The sequence below is a fragment of the Liolophura sinensis genome, unplaced genomic scaffold (assembly GCF_032854445.1).
Source record: "Liolophura sinensis isolate JHLJ2023 unplaced genomic scaffold, CUHK_Ljap_v2 scaffold_16, whole genome shotgun sequence".
NCBI lineage: Eukaryota > Metazoa > Mollusca > Polyplacophora > Chitonida > Chitonidae > Liolophura > Liolophura sinensis.
In genome coordinates this window covers 742,235-750,700 of record NW_027017955.1, presented here as the reverse complement: position 1 = coordinate 750,700, position 8,466 = coordinate 742,235, and positions in this window count along the sequence as shown.

The window sequence follows — 8,466 nt, the reverse complement described above, 5'->3', positions numbered from 1 at the left end:
GCGACCACTTCCCCACCATACTTACCCTTGAGGAGCCGGTATCTTCCTCCCTTCCACGCTTTAATTATGATTAAGCAGACTGGCCCCGCTTTGCTGTTCTGTGTGGTGAAACACTTACTAGCGACCTTTTTCTTGATGCAGTTGATCCTATCCAGTTATTCTCGGATCAGCTAATCGATGTAGCCTCCAAATGTATCCTCCAAATGTATCCCGAAATCTTGTGCGGTTCCCTGTATTAAGAAACCGTGGTTCACGGAGGACTGTAAACGAGCTAGGCGTTTCAGGAAACGTGCTGAGCGCGTGTACCGATGTAGACCATCTCCCGGTAATTTAGACGATGTTAGGCGTACTGGAGCTAAAGCTTGTAGGACTATCAAACAGTCCAAACGTGACTCTTGGAAACGTTATGTTTCTAAGATTAATCATCGTACCCCTATGTCAAAAGTCTGGAATATGATCCACTGCAAAGGCAAGGGATCCAATGTCACTGTCAATCATCTTAAAGACGGGAATAATTCTTTGACAGAAAAACTTGACATAGCCAATAGGTTGGGCGCTTCTTTTGCGCACCATTCGTCTTCAGATAATTACTTGCCTCAGTTCCAGCGTGACAAGGAACGGACCGAGGCAAGTTATCTTGATTTTACATCCTCAAATGAAGAATCCTACAATGCTACATTTTCTCTACATGAACTATCCGCATCCCTGAGCAAGGCCCATGATTCAACTCCAGGGCCAGATGATATCCACTATCAGCTTTTACGACACCTTCCAGAATCTTCCTTGTTTGAGGGTGCTTCTTGGAATTTTTAATACCATTTGGATTTCCGGGAATTTTCCTGCCTCATGGCAAAACGCTATTATTGTCCCCATCCCAAAGCCCGGAAAGGATTCTACCGATCCAAATAACTATCGTCCTATTTCCTTAACCAGTTGTGTATGCAAGACTATGGAGAGGATGATTAACGATCGCATGGTGTGGATTTTGGAGACTAATGAGTTGATAAGCGACATTCAATGTGGATTTCGAAGGAATCGCAGTACTGTTGATCACCTTGTTCGTCTAGAATGCTTTATTAAGAACGGTATCGTTAATCGTGACCATGTCGTATCTGTCTTTTTTGATCTGGAAAAAGCATATGACACTACTTGGAAATATGGCATTCTGAAAGATATGCATGGATTTGGACTTAGAGGTCGGCTTCCTGACTTTATTCGTAAATTCTTAGACCATGGTCACTTCCAAGTTCGGGTTGGGGCTACCCTATCTGACTACTTTGAACAAGATCAGGGGGTTCCTCAAGGCAGCATTTTATCAGTTACTCTCTTTAGCAGTAAGATTAATAGCCTTGCCAGAGTTTTATCTCCTAGTATGAATGCGTCCCTTTTTGTGGACGATCTTGGTATCTCTTGTCGAGGCAAAGGTATGCACACCATTGAGAGACAGCTGCAGATTTGCCTTAACAAAATCCATGCCTGGGCACTGGAGAACGGATTTAAGTTCTCCAAGTCGAAGACTGTGTACACTTTTGTCGGAAGTACTTCCCCCATGAAGACCCCAAGGTATTTTTAGATGGGTCTCCCATCAAGGTTGTGCCGGAGGCAAAATTCCTCGGGGTGATCTTCGATAACCACCTTACATTTAAATCTCACATTAATTATCTTAGAGCCAGATGCCTAAAGGCGCTTAATATTTTGAAGGTTGTCTCTAGTGCTCGATGGGGAGGGGATCACGAAACCCTACTTCAGCTCTATCGAGCACTGATTCGTTCTAAGCTAGACTATGCCTGCAGTGTTTATGGAGGTCCGTCGCGCTCCCAGTTGAAGAAACTCAATACTATACATCACCAGGCCCTACGGTTGTGCTTAGGTGCTTTCCGTACCTCTCCTGTGGAGAGTCTGTATGTTGAGGCAAACGAGCCTCCCCCGGAGCTTCGAAGAACTGAACCATCCTTACAGTATATCACCAAGCTTAGAGCCAATCCATCCAACCCGGCCTTTGATTGTGTCTTCCATCCGGAATTTGAAGACTTATATGCTCAGAAGCCATCCATTTTTCCTCCACTGGGTGTCCGCATTCAGGAACACGTGCAAGCAGCTGGACTTGGGCTGGATACTATCACCCCCATACGCATCCAGGAAGATCCACCGTGGTTATGTCCTGAGCCTCAGGTTGATACCTCGCTCTCCTCCCTGAAGAATTCTTCCACCAACCCTTTAGTATACCAGCAGGAGTTTAGTAATATGTGTTCAAAGTATCCATTTTATCACCGCATATTCACTGACGGTTCCAAGAATGATGATGGCGTGGCTTCTGCCGCTGTCCTTGGGCCTAGAACCATTTCAACTCGGTTTCCAAATTCCTGTTCTGTATTTACTGCAGAAACCAAGGCAATTTTGTGCGCACTTCGGTCCATTCCAAAGCTAGGAGGTAGCAGAGTTCTCATCTGCTCTGACTCCCTTTGCTGCCTCCAGGCAATTTGGGTTAGTTCGCCTGTACATCCAGACATTCCGTCTATCAGGGAGATGTTTAAACGACTTAATGAAGACTTTATCATTGTCTTTTGTTGGGTGCCAGGGCATATGGATATCCCTGGAAATACTGCTGCAGATGAAGCCGCGAAGGCGGCTTTGCGTTCCGTTACTACCCAAACTGACGTTCCATATTCGGACTTGCGTTCACTTATTTGCTCCTATATCAAGCGCTTGTTTCAGGCTCAATGGGATGACCAGACAACCAACAAACTGCATGATATTCGTCAGTTTGTTGGTCCAGCGCCTTCCCTTTCACGGCATCGTCTCCGCTCTTGCATTTTGAGGAGGTGTCGTATCGGTCACACACGTGCTACGCATGGGTATTTGTTGAAAGGAGAAGATGCTCCTCATTGCTTTGCTTGTGATCAACGGTTCACAGTCAAGCACATATTGCTTGACTGTGGCGACTTTGCTCCTGTACGAGATTCCTTTTATCACGTGAGCTCTCTTTCAGAACTTTTCAATTCTGTAGAAAGTGATACTATTTTTGATTTTCTCTCTACCATTGGTATGGCAGGAAAGCTGTGATTTTAAACTACCGTCTGTTTGTTATGCGACTTCTGGTGTCCTTTTTTGACCGAATAGTAAATGAATTATCCGTAGTAGATCGACTACTTGACGTTTTATTGTCGCGATAAAACTGAAATGTTGTTGAAAGCGACGTTAAAACTTTCACTCACTCACTCACATATTGTAGCTGACATGGAATAATTCCTAAATATAGTGATCTGTTGTGATTTGGGTATAGCTTATGAGTATAGAAGATCATACACAAGAATGGAATATAAAAGGCAAGGTGGATTCTGGCGAATAAAATACATATTGGGAAAGCTGATAGGTTTTGACAGATCTTATGGCCGATCGCACCCATCATATTTATCTCTGATATTATTGTGCAGAAGAGCATACTATTTCTTTTTCGACACATTAAAGCTGTGTACTTCGTTAACTTAAAATGCTCTATTAATTCTAAGATGATTTTTTCTTTACGAGAGCAAACTGAGTTATCAGATAGCATATATCCTTCACATTGCAGCCATCGTTATCTAGCTGATAGGGGCTGGTGAGTTGGTTATTGGCCTCCCACTTCTTTGGTCACGTGGTCTTTGAACTCTGGGTGTATGGGATGATAGACTGATGAGAGTGTCTATGCAGTCAGTAGATTTCACTTGTCTTACGTCCTCGTTGAAGTCTTTGGTGAAGATTTTGCCATCTCTTGACCAGGCGGATTGAATCATGGGGTGTGCAGATGCTGCTTTTAAAATAGCCTGCTTTTTCTGCGTTAGGTCTTCCTTAATCACAATGTTTGCTCCTTTCAAGGCTCTTCTGTTTTTTATCGCTTCAACTTTAAGTCGTCGTGATATGAACTTTACTATTACACCCCTTGGTTCTGTGTTTAAGTCAGGTCTTTTCGGTCTCAATCTCTGCGCTATACTTATGTCGCTAGACGTCAGTGACAGCTTTAGTTTGGATGTTAAGATGTCAACGACTTTCTCGGAACATTCGTCAGTTGTTTCTGTGGCTGTATCCCCATCTACACCGTAAATCCGTATACTTTGTTTAGGGGAGTATTGTTCCAAATCGTTCTGCCTGTCTTCTAAGTTTCGCATATCTCTGTTTACCCTGGCCAGTTCTTCTTGATCTTGTTCGTGTTGTAATCTTAATTCATGCATGTCTGCCCGAAGGGTATCATTTTCTTTTTCTAAAGTAAAGATTCTGGCTTCCTGCTGCTCAATTAGGTTTGTCAACTTTGTAACTATTTTTGCTTCAGTGTTTTGTAGTTTTTTTTCCAGTGTTTCACTTGTCACCATAGAATCTAACTTACCAAGCCTGTCCATGATAATCTGTAACTGATCCATTATTTCAGAAGAGTGACAGAAGTGTTGTTTAGAGGCACCTGGCACAGTGGTTGAACACTAAAAGTCCGTGCGCATGCAGGCGGACTTGTCGCCGAGAAACTGGTTTGACCGGGTTATACTGACCCCCGGACTCACGCTTCGGTGTATATGTACTGGCTATTGCTCGGGTTCTATGTGCTATATACTGTAGCTGTTCCCATAGTGTGAACATGCCTAGTCCCAAAGCTTCACAATACGGATAATACAGAATCTCCACAATGACCACGTAAAACAGGTTAAAATTGTTGGACAAAGAAGATTTTTACGTCTAATATTTGATAGCAAGCTATCTTTTATACCTCATATGAAAATGTTTCAAGCTAAATGTACAAAGGCTCTCGATATAATTATGGTCGTGTCAAGCATCGATTGGGGTGCTGACCGATCAGTTTTACCTAACTTATATCGCTCTCTGGTGAGGTCTAAATTGGACTATGGATCCATCTTTTACGGTTCCGCTAGGAAGTCGTATATTAAAATGTTGGATCCTGTTCATCACCAAGGTTTGAGGTTCAGCCTTGGTGCTTTTAGAACATCCCCGTGTGGAGAGTTTATAAGTGGAGGAAAATGAGCCTTCTTTATATAACCGACGTATAAAACTTAGCCTTCAATATGCTACTAACTCGTAGGCAGGGTTTGTTGGATGAGCTTTAAGCTGTGTTTTTAATCCATCATATGTAGATAAATTTAATAAATGTCCTGACAAGATCCCTCCGTTTGATCTGCGTATACGGGACCATATTGTGAGAGCTAACATGGAGCAAGAGGATATAGCTCCAGTGTCTTTTCCGGAGTCTCCTCCCTGGCTTCTTCCACACCCTGAACTAATATTTGATCTACGTAAATATAATAAATCAAGTACAAATCCTCTTATTATTGAGCAAAGTTTTGCTAACATGAAGGCTGATTATATAGACTATAAATATATATATATATATATACTGACGGGTCAAAGGATGGGGACAGGGTTGCGGTTGCGGCTGTCTTAGATCAGCGGGTCACTTCTCTTCGTCTGCCACCTTCATTTTCTACCTTTTCTGCACAGGCCAGGGCTATACTCCTGGCCTTATCATATGTTTCCTCGGGGCATGCCCAGAGGGCAGTGATATGCAGCGACTCCCAGTCCTGCCTTTTGGCAATTCAGAATAATGATTTAAAAATCCATTGATACTTAAGATAATAGGCAAACATAGAAAACTAATTTAAAAAAGGTAAAGATATTATATTCTGTTGGATACCAAGTCGCACTGGTATCCATAGAAACACAGTCGTGGACAGGGAAGCGAAAGCTGCCCAGTATAAACCTGTATCTCTGGTTAAAACACCGTATACTGACAAAGTCTAATATTCTTAAATGTATTTGTCGCCTTTGGCAGGGCGGGTGGGTCTTGCAGATCCACAATAAACTGCATGCTATTCACCCTGTCATTGGCTACAATGCCTATAATTGTAAAATGTCTGTTTTTTTTTTTTTTGATTTGATTGTTGTTTTACGCCGTACTCAAGAATATTTCACTTGTACGACGGCGGCCAGCATTATGGTGGGTGGAAACCGCTCACAGCACGGGGGAAACCCACGACCATCCGCAGGTTACTGGCAGACCGTCAAATGTCTCGCAGAGACCAAGTAGTTTTAACGAGGTGTCGTATTGGGCATTCTCATCTGACACACAATTTCATCCTAGATGGGAGCAGTGCTCCCGAGTATATTGGATGTGATGCAGAATACGGCATCAAACATACCCTGGTTGACTTTGCTCATGTTCGGCAAAGATTCTATACAGTCAACTCTATATATGATCGCTGGCGATGTTGTCATAAAATATTTGAAGACCATTGGCCTATATCATAAAATATAAATTTGTTTATGTGTTAATATTTATGGATAAAATGGTACATACATATAGCTTTCCAGATATAGTACTTTTTAAATATACTGGTTTTGGAGTTTTAACTTGTTTGGTTTTTTCTTATCTGATTTTAAACATGTCTGTACTTTTTGTTTTATTTTTCATGTTCTCGCCATCATTTCGAAAACCTTAACCACCTTAACCAGCAACGGAGTGCCATTACATATACGATGGAACGCCTCCTGCGGGTAAGCAGCAGAGAGTTCTACGCCATCCTCGGTAAGGTGGATTCTTCGCTCATACTCCGCCAGGCTAATAAACTATAAACGGCCAAGTCGATTGACCCCGCAACCACCGTCCAGACATCCCAACATCTCACTAAAAACGTCCAACACGGAAAGTAGTCAATTTATACGAAATCGAGATATATGAAGGTTGATGCCCGGACATCCGGACTGGCGTGACCTCGGAACGGGCCCTCCGACCGGCCGTCTTTGCAGAAGTAAGGACCGAAGTAGACTGTTATACGTGAGGATCTCGCAAGGCCAACCCGCCCTCAGGCACCAGAATCCCGTCCTCCCCTATCACGGGTCGCAACCCACGGCAAACAGGTTGACCCTTTTATTCACTTTGTACGACAAGCCCAGGGAGGCTGTGAAATTATTCTATTCACCAGAACCACACTCTAAGCTAGTCGCCTCGTACGACAGTCTTGCCTAGAGAACTGGGGTCCTACTCTTATGACCCCGGAGATCCCACGGGGGGAGGGGCAGTAACTTGTGGTCACGTGACCTAGCAGAAGTGGTGGGTCACGAAAGAGCGTGCCGTATGCACCTCGCGTGGTTCATCTCCATTGCTATGGTCAAACGCGTCAGGTTAGACCTGGATTTGGTGGATTGAGGTTTCTACCTGACGCAATAAATGCATTTATTTGGACCGCACGCAGGGGGATAGGGAAAGTAGATCCTTCCTCAGGACCTGGTGGTCCCCACACCCTGGTCGGATTTGTTGGAATACAGGCCCGCAGTTTTCATTTGCTTCCACGACTAGGCCTTCCACGGCCCAAGCTACTTGCAGTGTGTAGTGGAAATATGTTAAGCCCCAGCTCCGATAGACTCTGCAGATAATCTTGTCGTGAAAGGCGACTGACCTAGAATGAATATGGCGTAACCCCACATTGGCAATATTTCAGCCATATCGTGGCGAGAACAAGGTGAAAACGCGAGACGGTTAAGGTTTTCGATATGATAATATAAACATCAAAAGTAAAACAAAAAGTAGACCTGTTAAAAATCGTATAAAAGAAAAATAAGAGTTAAAACTCGAAAACCAGGGTTATAGTATATGTGTAAATCAATCTATATGTATATAACTGTTTATCTATAGATATTTGTGACAATTAAATTTTATATTTTATGATATAGGCCAAGGGCCTTCAAATAATTTATGACAACATCGCCAGCGATGCTGTCAAATAAATCATATATAGAGTTGACTGTGTAGAATCTTTGCCCAACATGGGCAAAGTCGACACAGTCAACCAAGATATGTTTGATGCCATATTGAGCATCACATCCAACACACTCGGGAGCACTGCTCCCATCTAGTATGAAATTGTGCGTTAGACGAGAATGCCCAATATGGCATCTGGTTAAAACGACTTGGTCTCTACGAGACATATCAAGTGTATATGAATTATAGCCAATGACCGGATGAATAACATGCAGTTTATTATGGACCTGCAAGTTCCATTCACCCTGCCAAAGGCCACGAATATATTTAAGAATATTGGACTTCATGTCAGTATAAGGGATTTTTATCTTAGATATGGGTTTATTTAGGGCAGCTTTCGCCTCCCTGTCTGCGACTGTGTTTCCATGGATACCAATATGACTTGGTATCCAGCAGAATATAATATCTTTACCTCTTCTAATTAGCTTCCTAATTAATTCCTGTATAGCTAAAATTTGAAGGATCAAGGGATTTTTAAATTTATTGTTCTGTATTGCCAATAAGCAAGACAACGAGTCAGTGCATATCATTGCCCTCTGGGCACAACCCCTGGTTTTCGAGTTTTAACTCTTATTTTTCTTTCATACTATTTTAAACATGTCTGTACTTTTTGTTTTACTTTTGGTGTTCATATTATTATATCGAAAACCTTAACCATCTCACTTTTTGAC